Source organism: Nycticebus coucang, chromosome 12 (genome assembly GCF_027406575.1).
Source record: "Nycticebus coucang isolate mNycCou1 chromosome 12, mNycCou1.pri, whole genome shotgun sequence".
NCBI lineage: Eukaryota > Metazoa > Chordata > Mammalia > Primates > Lorisidae > Nycticebus > Nycticebus coucang.
In genome coordinates this window covers 70428052-70443991 of record NC_069791.1, presented here as the reverse complement: position 1 = coordinate 70443991, position 15940 = coordinate 70428052, and positions in this window count along the sequence as shown.

Sequence of the window (15940 nt, the reverse complement as noted above, 5' to 3'; positions counted from 1 at the left end):
AATGTTTGCGTCAAGATCCTTGACACTGTGATGTTGTCAGAGAAACCATTAGACTCCGAGGAGATGCTAGGGACTTGCATGGACCATAAAAGTGGATTAACTTCCTTCCCTGGGAGGAACTGCTGAGCATATGTTGTGGTTTTGAGCCATAAGGTTGTGTTTCCCATAAGGCAAGGCCAGTTTAGGCTTGTGCTTATCTGAGACTTAGATTTTTGTTGGAAACTAAAGAGAGCTGGAGCCACAGCCCAATCCTTTCCCAACTCTCCCTTTAATCCATGTATTTGTGCAGTTTTTCCCTTTAGGGCTTGTCAGTCTTCTCTGGCATCTCTATCTTTTTTGTCCATTATGCATGTAACCCCACCCCCTCAGGTGCTCATGTGTCCATTTCCATTGGCTTCTTCCTGGGAGAGGGCCCGTCTACTCTTGAGAATAAACAAACTCCTCACTCTAAGTCTAGTATGGAGATGGTGGAGGCAGGGCTGGGGAAAGAGGAAAGAGGAGGGTAAAGAGGGATTAACACCAGGTTTTGAAGCCTGGAGTGGGATAGACTTCTAAGGAGTGGAGGGAGCTACAGGTTAGGGGATTAGAGCCAAGCCTTAACTCCTGTCTGCTGGCAAGGGAAGTGTGTACAGTTGGTGGGGCAAAAACCAACCAGGACTTTGAGACAAAGATGCTAGTTATTCTCTGTGGGACTTAGCAACCTCCACAGACACATGGTTTTAAACATGAGATGGTATCTCCAGGTTTGTGTGGTGGTGGCTGAGATACCAGGCTCTAGGTCAGAGAAAGCATGAGGCAGGCATAATTCTTGCCTGGGACCAACCAGAGAGACAAAGGAGGTCTAGGTTTGGTAAATAGAAATCTCCTTCCCATTAAAAAAAATGAAAGGGGTGGTGCTGTGGCTCAGTGAGTAGGGTGCTGGCCTCATATACCAAGAGTGGCAGGTTCAACCTGGCTACAGCCAGACTGCAACAAAAAATAGCCGGGCATTGTGGCACCTGTAGTCCCAGCTACTTGGGAGGCTGAGGCAAGAGACTCACCTAAGCCCAGGAGTTGGAGGTTGCTGTGAGCTGTGATGCCACTGCACTCTTCCAAGGGCGATAGAGTGAGACTCTGTCTCTACAAAAAAAAAAAAAAAAGGAACACAAACCACTGACAGGTCCTTCTTTCTCTAACCACAGGTCTCATATTCCAGGGTTTCCTTGCCTGATAGGACCATCCGTTGGCATTGGGGACCTCACCCTGTTTATTAGCCCTCAGGCTCCCTCCCGCAAGAGCTCTCCAACCTGAGCCATCCTCTGTACTGGCCTCTAGGCCTCTGGGCCTCAGAGATGAGGGGAACCTTTTGGCCTCCACCGGCCCCCAACCTCTACCTACTACTTGAGGGGTTCTGCCAAAGCCAGCTATGCCCCTGGGAAGCTACCTGAAGGCCATCCTTGTGGTGAGGGACCACTGGGGCAGACCCAAGATCCATGGTAGGGATCTGTTTTGAGTACAGCTTCTGGGTCCCTACCTAAGGGCAGGGGTTCCTGAGGATGTCCAGGACCTGGAGAATGGCACATACCTGTTGTCCTTCCCCCTGCTCTGGGCTGGGAGGGCCCAACTGCAAGTGAAGCTGATCCATTCCAGCAAGGCAACTGGGGTTCTGCAGAAAATCTGGAGAGACCGTTGCGCCACAGTTGATTTCATGGGCTACTTCTGGGGACCCACAGGATATGAAAAACTCTAACTCACTACGTGAACCCCCTGTTGACTAAGGATGAAGATCCCACCTTACAAGATTACAGTGAGCACTGGTTTTGTGCTTGGCCCGCTACCCTGTCCTGTGACTCATTGGTAGGACATTCAGCCGCACATGACTAGAATGTGACCATACCACATGAAGAGGCCCTGATGGCAGGGTAAGAAACCCAGCATTACCTGGAGTGCCTGCCTCAATCCCTGATTACTGGTCCCTGAACTACCCTTATCATTCCATCTGTTCACTTCTATCAAACACATGTTTCCTGGGCACCTACTAAATGCCAGGTCTCACACTGAGTGCTGACTAATTATAGATGGTAATCAGCACCCCTGCCTGCTACAAGTTTTCAGTAAGGAGACATATGACTTTTTTTTTTTTTTGAGACAGGCTCTCAAGCTATCACCCTGGGTAGAGTGCCTGGGCATCATAGCTCACAGCAACCTCTGACTCTTGGGCTCAAGTGATCCTCTTGCCTCAGATTTTCTATTTTTAGTAGAGATGCGGTCTTGCTTTTGCTCAAGCTGGTCTCAAATCCATGAGCTCAAGCAATCCACTTGCCTCAGCTTCCCAGAGTGCTAGGATGATAGGCATGAGCCACCCCACCCAGCTGAGACATCTGACTTTTAAAAATATATAGTGTGGACAGCACCTGTAGCTCAGTGAGTAGGGCACCAGTCCCATATACTGAGGGTGGCAGGTTCAAATCTGGCCACAGCCAAACCGCAACAACAACAACAACAACAACAACAACAACAACATAGCTGGGCATTGTGGTGGGCACCTGTGGTCCCAGCCACTCGGGAGGCTATGCAAGAGAATTGCCTAAGCCTAAGAGCTGGAGGTTGCTGTGAGCTGTGATGCTATGGCACTCTACCAAAGGTGACAAAGGGAGACTCTGTCTCTAAAACAACAACAACAACAACAAAAAAATATATATATATTTTAAATATGTATTTTAAAATATTTAAATTTTTATATATGTATATATATATTAAATATATATGTATATATATATATATTAAATATATATATACAGTGTGTCAGGCAGCGCCTGTGTCTCAGTGGGTAGGGTGCTGGCCCCATATACTGAGGGTGGTGGGTTCAAACCCAGCCCCAGCCAAACTGCAACCAAAAAATAGCCAGGTGTTGTGGTGGGCGCCTGTAGTCCCAGCTGCTCGAGAGGCTGAGACAAGAGAATAGCGTAAGCCCAAGAGCTAGATATTGCTGTGAGTCCTGTGACATCATGGCACTCTACCGAGGGCAGTAAAATGAGACTCTGTCTCTACAAAAAAAAAAAAAAAGAAAGAAAAGAAAAATAACCGGATGTTGTGGTGGGCACCTGTGGTCTGAGCTTCTCGGGAGGCTGAGGCAAAAGAATTGCCTAAGCCCAGGAATTGGAGGTTGCTGTGAGCTGTGATGCCACTGCATTCTACCGAGGGTGACAAAGTGAGACTCTGTCTCTAAAAAACAAAAAAAAACAAACAAAAAAAAACTGTAGTGTGTTGAGAACTTAACTATAGCTTACCCTAAGTGGTTGGAGGACACAGAGAAAGGGCATCCCTCTTGGCCTATGATGTTCAGGACAGGTGACAATTTAGCTAAAGCTTGAAGGAGAACCACAGAGATATAGAAAAAGAGAAGAGTCCCAGTGCCCTCTGCCCTTCTGATGGCTCCTACAAGGAGAGGTGTTGATTTAGAAATCAACAGGATAGCACTTTGGGAGGCCCAGGCAGGTGGATTGCCTGAGCTCAGCAGTTCAAGACGAGCCTGAGTTGGCTTGGTGCCCATAGCACAGTGGTTACAGTGCCGGCCATATGCACAAGGCTGGTGGGTTCAAACCTGGCCAGGGCCAGCTAAACAATGACAACTGCAACAAAAATATAGCCAGGTGTTGTGGCAGGTACCTGTAGTCGCAGCTACTCAGAAGGCTGAGGCAGGAGAAAAGCTTACGCCTAAGAGTTTGAGGTTGCTGTGAGCTGTGATGTCACAGCACTCTACCAAGGGCTACATAGTAAGACTCTGTCTCAAATGTTGCTTGAAAGTCTCCCATTTGATCAGTGACACAGAGAAATGAGTCCTGCAATGAAACGGTCTGAGTGATAAGGAGGACCACTTACACCCTCATGGCAAGTGGCAAACTTGCTTTATTCTCCACCACCTTTTATACCCACTACTGCACCCATACACCATCAACCAATAATCAATGACTTTATCTTACAAAATCAGTCTCATGGCCAGGTTCAACTGAGCCCGGAACCTAATTGATTTACAGATTAACTGATACACATTCCATGACCTCACTACAAGATTACTTTTTTAACTTCTTTTTTTTTTTTTTTGTAGAGACAGAGTCTCACTTTACTGCCCTCGGTAGAGTGCCATGGCATCACACAGCTCACAGCAACCTCCAACTCCTGGGCTTAAGTGATTCTCTTGCCTCAGTCTCCCGAGTAGCTGGGACTACAGGCGCCCGCCACAATGCCCGGCTATTTTTTTGGTTGCAATTCAGCCGGGGCTGGGTTTGAACCCGTCACCCTCGGTATATGGGGCAGGCGCCTTACCGACTGAGCCACAGGCGCCGCCCACTTTTTTAACTTCTTAATTAAAACCATGCCTTGAGATACTTTCCTTAAACAAAGATAAGAACTTCATGGGAGGTGGTTGCTTAAATACCACACCTTTCATATGACCATCAGGAGGCAGCAATCCATCTCTGAAAACAAACAGGAGATCTCCAAGATATGCAGCTGTTTTGCTTGCAAGCAGCTGCCCCCTGGCCTTTGTCTCTTAGGCATTTACAGCCTCAGAGGCCATTTTATGGGGTTCTATCCAGGTCTCTCACTGAAAGTCAGTAGAAATATTTCCTGCTTGCCTTTCCAACATGGCTCAAGTAAAGGCATACATATGCTTTCTGCCTATATTTCCTTCTTTTCATTCTTATCAAGGTAATTTAAATCACTCATCATTAATGCAAAAATTGTGGCATGACAATCATTTTCTTTCTTTGATTGATTAACTTTCTTACCTATAATATGTAAAATTAAACATAGCATTAACAACAATGCAAATGAACCAACAGAACTTCCAATAAGTCTGTTAATTTTGGGTAATGGGTTTAACTGTTCAACACCATCAGCGATGCCTTGTAAAATTTGATCACCATCAACTTTCTCTAATTTCTGTTGAAAAGTAGAATATACCTCATGCTGCAAATTAACAATATCAACTGTTAAATTTTCATTATTTAACAAATGTTTTTTAATATTTTCCCAAGGAAATTTAGTCTCATTATACATTATAGGGGTAATACAAAAAGAAACTAATTAGTTCATCTCCTAACATAACAACTGCTTGTTCTAAATTGTATATTTCATTGTAAAGTTCAGTATCAATTTGTTGTGTTTTTTTTTTTTACAATGATGATATTTATTTATTTGCGGTTTTTGGCCGGGGCTGGGCTTGAACCCGCCACCTCTGGCATATGAGGCTGGTGCCCTACCCCTTTGAGCCACAGGTGCTGCCCTATCAATTTGTTTTTGAACAGCCCACAACTGTTCAGAGTTCTTATGCCAATCAGCAACAAAATTTTGAGTCTTTATATTCTGGGTCAAGGCCATACCAGTAGTCGCAGTGGTTGCAGTTACCACAATGGCAGCAATCAACAGTCCAATAAAATGTTTGCTTCTTTTTAATATCTTGTCTACCAATAGCTGTAAAATTGAAAGGGCTGGAGATTCTTGCCTTGGCCTAGTCAAATTGATTGGAATCCAAATTCCAGTGAGGGCCCTCAGCAAATATAATTGTTCCTTAGAGGGATTAAAACTCATAGTATTATTAATACCAGTAAACATTTGACAAGTTGAACAAAACAATTCAACAATGTTCTTTGTTCCAAACAACATTGCCCTTCAACCACATGAAAGGTAGTTGTAAACAGGCTTGAATATATCTTTTTTCTTGTACCTCAAATCTTATTTTATATTGTACAGGATTTTTATATTGATATAATCCTCCAGTCCAAGGTTTAAGAGGCTGTAAAGCTGCAGCACCCTTCCACAAATGAATTTGTTTAGGATATGCTGCTATGTCCGGTGATGGTGGTGGTGAAAACCCATCATTGCTCCAATGCATAGCATAGCCGGTAGCTACTCTTGCTTTGTTCTTATTCAAAGGATATTCATTTTTGTCTAAAGGAATTTCAAAGGGAACCGGTTCCTCTGAAGGTGTCTTCAACATAGTCATTGGTCCCCAATCTATAACCTCTCCACCTGTAGTATTAATTAACATGTAAGCAAATTCTCCTTTACATTTAGTCCAACGTATCCAATCATGGATTTCTTTAAAAGTATGCATCTTACATTTTGGTATCTCTGGGTTGGATAAAACATTATTAATACAGTATTTATCTAAAGAATAAGTACTTAACATAAAAATTTCATCTAGCATGTCTGGCTTCATTGATTGATGCTCATATATGCTGACCCATGGTTGTATTACTATATTAAGAAAATGAGAACAATAAAAAAAAAAAAAAAAGAAAATGAGACTGAGGCTGAGGCAAGAGAATCACATAAGCCCAAGAGCTGGAGATTGCTGTGAGCTGTGTGATGCCACGGCACTCTACCGAGGGCAGTAAAGTGAGACTCTGTCTCTACAAAAAAAAAAAAAAAAAAAAAAAATGGACAAGAAAATGAGACTGATCTCCAAAAGAAATAGGAGACCAGTTACTCTGGTAGTATAATTAAAAATTATGGTGCCTTCTTCCTCTGGTCTAAATGGTCCTCTGGTGTCATAAGGACCAGGAAGCCATGATGAATCATCAGCATACACATGCACCATGGGTTCTAGCCAGCTAACACCCCTTAATAAAGGAAGGTTAGGAATATAAGTCCAGTATTGATTTTTTTGTCCTTCAGTGGGCACAGATAATATTGAAAGTACCGCCAAAAAGAGATTAACTGCATTCATCTCCTGGTAAGTGTGATGCACCAAGGTCTGTGCTTGAAGGCACAGTTTCTTCATCTGACCCCATGTCACCTGGTTCGCATCCTTTGTTCTGGGCAGAACTGTTCATCTCTCTCTTAGGGTTGATTCCAAGTTGATTCTCTCCATTCTGGCAGCCAACTTCTCCTCTGTCATTTTCTTCCTCCTTGGCACACAGCTCCATGAGGCCATGTCAGAGCTTTAGATGTTTATCTGGAACCCAAAGTTTAGTATGTCCTGTGGAAATATAAGCATAATCTCTTCCCCAACATACACCATTTGCTGGAATACAAGTATTAGTTAATGTGTCTTTGTAATATACTGGCTAGTTTAACTGTGGGGGGTGGGAAGTAACCATTACCTAGTGTTTATATGCTGGAGTTTCATTTTTCTCATTCATGTTCAAAAATTTTAAAGTAAAAAGAGCTGAAGATATTCTATTTCTAGGGGTAACATTATATTGCTCTCCCCCTTTTTTCTGTTTGAGAAGCATTTCTTTTAATGTTCTATTTTGTCTTTTAATTATAGCTTGACCTGTACTGTTATCAGGTATACCCGTGATATGTTTAATATTGACATTCATTATAAATGTAAGCAGAACCATTATCTGTTTTTATAGTTTGCGGTTTACCCAACACTATAAAGGCTGCCAATAAGTGAGAAATTATAGCATCAGCTTTTTCTGATGACATTGCTGAAGCCCATGAAAAATGGGAGTAAGTATCTACAGAGTGATGAATATACTTTAGCTTTCTGAATTCTGGAAACTGTGTAACATTCATTTGCCATAATTGATTAGATAACAATCCTCTAGGATTGACTCCTTCAGGCAAATGTAGGACTGTTAAAGGTTGACAAGTAGGGCAAGAGTGTATAATCACTTGTGCTGTGTGCCATGAAATGTCATGTCTTCTTTTTAAAGATTGAGCATTAGTATGATGTACAATATGCTCATGCTGAGCTGTAGAAACTGATCCTATTAATTGATTAACTGCTTGATTTCTCATAGAAATGGGTCCTGGTAAATTAGAATGAGCTCGACCTGTAAAATGAGAAAAAAAAAAAAAAAAAAGAATGAGCTCGACCATGAGTAATGTAAATTGGAAAAATTCTATTTCTGATTAATGGTTGAAGAGATAAAAATAACAAAGTAAGCTTTTCAGTATTAGTAGGTAAAGTGACTGTCTCAGTATTTTGCACAGTATAAGTACTATATGATGAATCACTGACAATGTTTAAAGCCTGATTAGGGTAATCTGTTAATAATAATACAATAGCAAATAATTCTGCTTTTTGTACAGAAGTAAATGGAGATTGTTGGACTTTTTGAGAATGAGGCCCTATATATCCAGATAGTCCCATTTTATTAGCATCAATATAAAATGTGTCTGCATTTGGTATTGGCTTTAATTTGATTATTTTGGATAAAATCCAATTAGTGTTTTTAAGAAATTGAATTCTTTTATCTGGGGGAAAATGATTGTCTATTATTTCTACATAATCAGATAATGCAATTTGCCATTCTGTGTTTAACATGAACAAATTAGAAATCTGAATATTAGTTAAAGGGACAACAATTTTTTCAGGATGTCTTCCTACTAATTGTCTTAAATGTTGTCTTCTTTTCAAAATGATAAAAGCCATTTTATGTATATAAATTTTCATCTTTTTTGATGCTTTGTTGGTTAAAAAGCACCATTCTATAAAGACTGTTTCTTGCACAATTAATCTGGTAGGAGAGTGCATTGATGGAAATACATAAATATAAAAATTATCGAACTTAGAAATTCAACTTAATTGAGCATCCTGAATATGTTCTTCAATCCATTGTAATTCTTTTTCAGCTTCAGGGGTAAGCTGCATGGGACTATTTAAGTTAGAATCTTCTAAAATAGCAAATAAATTGTTGAGAACATATGTAGGGATTCCTAAAGTTGGTCTTATCCAATTAATATCACCTAATAACTTTTGAAAATCATTTAAAGTACGAAGAGAGTCTCTTCTAACTTTCTGTGGAATAATGTTTTGAGCAGTTATACAATATCCTAAGTATTCCCAAGGTTCTTGAGATTGGACTTTATCTTCTGCTAATTGAAGACCATATTCCTTAAATTTGGAACATGCCAATTTATATAATTGTTGTAATTTATTCAAACATGGGGGAGATAATACTATATCATCCATATAATGCAAACAAATGCTCTCTGCAAAGGCTTTTCTATGTTCTTCTAAAGGTTGGTCTACAAACAATTGACATAAGGTGGGGCTATAAGCATGCCTTGAGGCAATAAGTTCCAATGGTACCTCCGAGTGGGTTTCTCTTTTTTCTTTTTTTTTAAATTTCAGTTTGCATATTCATTCTTCTTTGTTTGAAGTACTTTTTTGTTGTTGTTGTTTCTTTTCTTTATTTTTTGTTTTATTGTTGGGGACTCATTGAGGGTACAATAAGCCAGGTTACACTGATTGCAATTGTTAGGCAAAGTCCCTCTTGCAATCATCTCTTGCCCCCATAAAGTGTGACACACACCAAGGCCCCACCCCCCTCCCTCTGTCCCTCTTTCTGCTTCCCCCCCCATAACCTTAATTGTCATTAATTGTCCTCATATCAAAATTGAGTACATAGGATTCATGCTTCTCCATTCTTGTGATGCTTTACTAAGAATAATGTCTTCCACATCCATCCAGGTTAATATGAAGGATGTAAAGTCTCCATTTTTTTTAATGGCTGAATAGTATTCCATGGTATACATATACCACAGCTTGTTAATCCATTCCTGGATTGGTGGGCATTTAGGATGCTTCCACATTTTGATGATTGTAAATTGAGCTGCAATAAACAGTCTAGTATGAGTGTCCTTATGATAAAAGGATTTTTTCCCATCTGGGTAGATGCCCAGTAATGGGATTGCAGTATCAAATGGGAGGTCTAGGTTGAGTGCTTTGAGGTTTCTCCATACTTCCTTCCAGAAAGGTTGTACTAGTTTGCAGTCCCACCAGCAGTGTAAAAGTGTTCCCTTCTCTCCACATCCACGCCAGCATCTGCAGTTTTGAGATTTTGTGATGTGGGCCATTCTCACTGGGGTTAGATGATATCTCAGGGTTGTTTTGATTTGCATTTCTCTAATATATAGAGATGATGAACATTTTTTCATGTGTTTGTTAGCCATTCGTCTGTCGTCTTTAGAGAAAGTTCTATTCATGTCTCTTGCCCATTGATATAAGGGATTGTTGGCTTTTTTCATGTGGATTAATTTGAGTTCTCTATAGATCCTAGTTATCAAGCTTTTGTCTGATTGAAAATATGCAAATATCCTTTCCCATTGTGTAGGTTGTCTCTTTGCTTTGGTTATTGTCTCCTTAGCTGTACAGAAGCTTTTCAGTTTAATGAAGTCCCATTTGTTTATTTTTGTTGTTGTTGCAATTGCCATGGCAGTCTTCATCATGAAGTCTTTCCCCAGGCCAATATCTTCCAGTGTTTTTCCTATGCTTTCTTTGAGGATTTTTATTGTTTCATGCCTTAAATTTAAGTCCTTTATCCATCTTGAATCAATTTTTGTGAGTGGGGAAAGGTGTCGGTCCAGTTTCAGTCTTTTACATGGAGACATCCAGTTCTCCCAACACCATTTATTGAATAGGGAGTCTTTCCCCCAAGGTATGTTCTTGTTTGGTTTATCAAAGATTAGGTGGTTGTAAGATGTTAGTTTCATTTCTTGGTTTTCAATTCGATTCCAAGTGTCTATGTCTCTGTTTTTGTGCCAGTACCATGCTGTCTTGAGCACTATGGCTTTGTAGTACAGACTAAAATCTGGTATGCTGATGCCCCCAGCTTTACTTTTATTACTAAGGACTGCCTTAGCTATACGGGTTTTTTTCCAGTTCCATACAAAACGCAGAATCATTTTTTCCAAATCTTGAAAGTACGATGTTGGTATTTTGATACGAAGGGCATTGAATAGGTAGATTGCTTTGGGAAGTATAGACATTTTAACAATGTTGATTCTTCCCATCCATGAGCATGGTATGTTCTTCCATTTGTTAATATCCTCTGCTATTTCCTTTCTGAGGATTTCATAGTTTTCTTTGTAGAGGTCCTTCACCTCCTTCGTTAGGTATATTCCTAGGTATTTCATTTTCTTTGAAACTATGGTGAAGGGAGTTGTGTCCTTAATTAGCTTCTCATCTTGACTGTTATTGGTGTACACAAAGGCTACTGACTTGTGGACATTGATTTTATATCCTGAAACATTGCTGTATTTTTTGATGACTTCTGGGAGTCTTGTGATTGAGTCTTTGGGGTTCTCTAAGTATAAGATCATGTCATCAGCAAAGAGGGAGAGTTTGACCTCCTCTGCTCCCATTTGGATTCCCTTGATTTCCTTGTCTTGCCTAATTGTATTGGCTAGAACTTCCAGCACTATGTTGAATAGTAAAGGTGACAGAGGACAACCTTGCCTGGTTCCAGTTCTAAGAGGAAAAGCTTTCAGTTTTACTCCATTCACTAAAATATTGGCTGTGGGTTTGTCATAGATAGCTTCAATCAGTTTTAGAAATGTGCCACCTATGCCTATAGTCTTCAGTGTTCTAATTAGAAAAGGATGCTGGATTTTATCAAATGCTTTTTCTGCATCTATTGAGTGGATCATGTGAGCTTTATTTTTGCCTCTGTTAATATGGTGGATAACGTTTATGGACTTGTGTATGTTAAACCAGCCTTGCATCCCTGGGATGAAGCCTACTTGATCACGATGAATGACTTTTTTGATGATAAGCTGTAGTCTATTGGCTAGGATTTTGTTGAGAATTTTTGCATCTATATTCATGAGTGAGATTGGTCTGAAATTCTCCTTTGTGGTTGGGTCTTTTCCTGGTTTTGGTATCAGGTTGATGTTTGCTTCATAGAATGTGTTGGGGAAGATTCCTTCTTCCTCAATTTTTTGGAATAATTTCTGCAGTACAGGAATAAGCTCTTCCTTGAAGGTTTGATAGAATTCTGGAGTGAAGCCATCTGGACCAGGGCATTTTTTGGTTGGAAGATTTTTTATTGTTTCTTTGATCTCAGTGCTTGAAATTGGTCTGTTCAGGAGCTCTATTTCTTCCTGGCTGAGTCTAGGGAGAGGGTGTGATTCCAAATATTGATCCATTTCCTTCACATTGTCAAATTTCTGGGCATAGAGTTTCTGGTAATATTCAGAGATGATCTCTTGTATCTCTGTGGGATCAGTTGTTATTTCCCCTTTATCATTTCTGATTGAGGTTGCTAGAGATTTTACTTTTCTATTCCTCATTAGTCTGGCCAATGGTTTATCTATTTTATTTATTTTTTCAAAAAACCAACTCCTTGTTTCATTAATTTTCTGAATGATTCTTTTGTTTTCAGTTTCATTGATCTCTGATTTGATTTTGGATATTTCTTTTCTTCTACTGAGTTTAGGCTTAGATTGTTCTTCTTTTTCCAATTCCATAAGATCTCTTGTGAGATTGTTGATGTGCTCTCTTTCTGTTTTTCGAATGTAGGCATCTAAAGTGATGAATTTTCCTCTCAAAACTGCTTTTGCAGTATCCCAGAGGTTTTGGTAGCTTGTGTCTTCATTGTTGTTATGCTCAAGGAAGTTAATGATTTCCTGTTTTATTTCTTCCTGCACCCATCTGTTATTCAACAGAAGATTGTTTAATTTCCATGCCTTTGGGTGGGGTCGAGCATTTTTGTTAGAGTTGAGTTCCACCTTTAGTGCCTTATGGTCTGAGAAGATTCAAGGTAAAATTTCAATTCTTTTGATTCTGTTGATATTTGTTTTGTGTCCCAGGATATGATCAATTTTGGAGACTGTTCCATGGGGTGATGAGAAGAATGTATATTCTTTATCTTTGGGGTGGAGTGTTCTATATGCGTCTATCAAGCACAGTTGTTCTAGGGTCTCAATTAAATCTCTTATATCTTTGTTTAATTTCTGTTTAGAGGATCTGTCCAGCTCCGTTAGAGGAGTGTTAAAGTCCCATGTTATTATGGTATTATCAGATATCATATTGCTCAGACTGAGTAAGGTCTGCTTCAAGAATCTGGGAGCATTTAAATTGGGTGCATAAATGTTTAGAATTGAAATGTCTTCTTGTTGTATTTTTCCCTTGACCAATATAAAGTGACCATCTTTGTCTTTTTTGACTTTAGTTGCTTTAAATCCACATGTATCTGAAAATAAGATTGCAACTCCTCTTTTCTTCTGAATTCCATTTGCCTGAAAAATTGTCTTCCAACCTTGACTCAGAGCTTTAATTTGTCTTTTGAAGCCAGGTGTGTTTCTTGCAGACAGCAAATGGATGGCTTGTGTTTTTTAATCCAGTCAGCCAATCTATGTCTCTTCAGTGGGGAGTTCAAGCCATTAACATTTATTGAGATAATTGATAAGTGTGGTAGTATTCTATTCGTCTTATTTTGTGAGAGTCCATTGCTTAGTTTTATCTTTTGCATCAGTGTGGAGGTTAGGTTCTGTCCTTTAATTTCTGAGTTCTTACTTTGCTGCTGATCCATCGTGGTGGTCAGTGTGCAGAACAGGTTGAAGTATTTCCTGTAGAGCTGGTCTTGTTGTGGCGAATTTCCTTAATGTTTGTATATCTATAAATGATTTGATTTCTCCAACAATTTTTAAGCTTAGCTTAGCAGGGTACAGAATTCTGGGCTGGAAATTGTTCTGTTTAAGTAGATTAAAGGTAGATGACCATTGTCTTCTTGCTTGGGAAGTTTCATTAGAGAAGTCTGTGGTCACTCTGATGGATTTGCCCCTGTAGGTCAACTGGCGCTTACTCCTGGCAGCTTGCAGAATCTTTTCTTTTGTCTTGACTTTGGACAGGTTCATCACAATGTGTCTTGGAGAAGCTCGGTTAGAGTTGAGGCGACCTGGGGTCCGATATCCCTCTGAAAGCAGTGTGTCAGAATCTTTGGTGATATTTGGGAAATTTTCTTTTATAATATTCTCTAGTATGGCTTCCATTCCTCTGGGGCATTCTTCTTCCCCTTCTGGAATTCCTATAACTCGTATGTTGGAACGCTTCATAAAGTCCCATAATCCTGATAGTGAACGTTCTGCTTTCTTTCTCTTCTTTTCTGCCTCTTTTACTATCTGAGTTATCTCAAGAACTTTGTCTTCTACTTCTGAAATTCTTTCTTCTGCATGGTCTAACCTGTTGCTGATACTTTCCATTACATCTTTAAGTTCCCTAATTGACTGTTTCATTTCCTTCAGCTCTGCTATATCCTTTTTATATTCTTCATATCGTTCATCTCTGATTTGATTCTGTTTTTGGATTTCCTTTTGGTTATTTTCCACTTTATTAGCAGTTTCCTTCATTGTTTCCATCATTTCTTTCATTGTTTTCAACATGTGAATTCTAAATTCCCTTTCTGTCATTCCTAACATTTCTTTGTAGGTGGAATCTTCTGCAGTAGCTACCTCATGGTCCCTTGGCGGGGTTGTTCTGGACTCGTTCTTCATGTTGCCTGGAGTTTTCTGCTGATTCTTCCTCATGAGTGATTTCTTTTATCTGTTTCCTTGCCCTGATTTTCCTTTCACTTCCTCTTGCTCTTTAAGTTCTCGTGCCTGTGGACTAAGTGTTACAGGACCGGAAGGTTGAGAAGGTTGAAGAGCAAAAAAGGGATGAAAGAAAGGAGGACCGAGTGATAAGAAAAATAGAGAAAGGAGAGGGAGTGGGTAAAAGGAATATTGACAAAAAGAAGACAGGCACAGAAAGAGGAGACAGAGCAATATAGGTGTACAGTAGGGTACTTTGACACAACCTTAAAAAAAAACCCACCTTCTGGGGGTGCCCAATTGGGTGGTTCCCTTGAGATCAGCAGCTCTTTGCTAACCTGATCAGACACAGTACCCCACCTCCACCAAGTAGAGAGGGAAGACAAAAATGCTATAAATCAAACCAAAACAAGCAAACAGAAAACTTTACGGGATAAAATTGGGTGAAAAACCAAATAATAGCAGTAGAAACACTAGCAAAAATGAAGTTCTAGTTATTGAAAAAGGCAGCAATGGGAAATTATAGTTACACTAGAAGAATTGAGAAAGAAAAAGGATCTGTATGGAAAAGGTTGACATTAAAAAACAAAACAACATCAACAACATCAAAATAAACAAAAAAAAAACCAGACCAAAAAAAAAAAAACACCCAAAAAAACACAACCAAAAACAAAGCAGTATGTATATGTTATTGAATATTGTCTGGGCAACATGTGGTCTTCTGGGGTATGAGATTTTAATCACAGTTCTGATATGACTGGAGGCTGCTGATTTCTCAGACCCCAGCAGGTAGACACCCTAAATCTCTCTTCAGTCCACTTAAAAGGCACTTTGAACTTGTAAACTTGCTGAGCAGAAGCTTTCCCAGGAAAGTGCTTGTCGCTGGAATCACTGCTGAAGTGGCTATCCATTTACCCAGTGTGCCAAAACCGGTCTCACTCTGCCCCTGAGGGTTAGGGCTGCAAGGCGGCTCAGATCCCACCCTTAGGCTACTTGGTTGCTGGGTTACCAGCTCCCACCCAATTCTATCTCTGTGACCCTGAGGGCGGAGCTTGCCAGGGCAGATCGCTCACAATGGCTCCCTGTGACCCACAGCCAAACACTATTAGCTCCGTCTTGCTCAGCGGCTCAGACTCGGGCCCTAGACAAAGGCCAAAGTTCTCCACACTCCCGCTCAGGCTCTCCCCAAGGCAGTTCAGCTGAGTGCCAAGTCCAAAGACACCAAAATAGTTCACAGGTAAGGCCTTTCTGGTTTGCAGTCTCGCTGTTAGTGAACTTACAGTTGCAGGCGGGTTTAGACGGATTGAACACACGCGACCACTTGCCGTTTTTCCACTGTTTTAGTCCTCCTCTTGGGGTCCAGAAGTCTCTCACTGACTCCCAGTATCCTCACAGGGGTGATGATAGGCAGATCCCACCAGCCAGAGATGCCTGGAGTCCTATGTCCCCAGACTAACGGTGCCCAGATGCAAGGAAGCTGTTACTCGGCCGCCATCTTGCTCCGCCTCCTCTTTTTTTTTTTTTTTAATGTTATTCCTTTGGTGATTCTCTTTCCCGTTGCCTCCCTAGTAGGTGGGATTACAGACGCCCACCACAATGTCCAGCTGTTTTTGATGTTAGTAGAGATGGGGTCTTAACTCTGGCTCACTGCTGCTCATACTGGTCTCAAACCTCTGAGCTCAGGGAATCC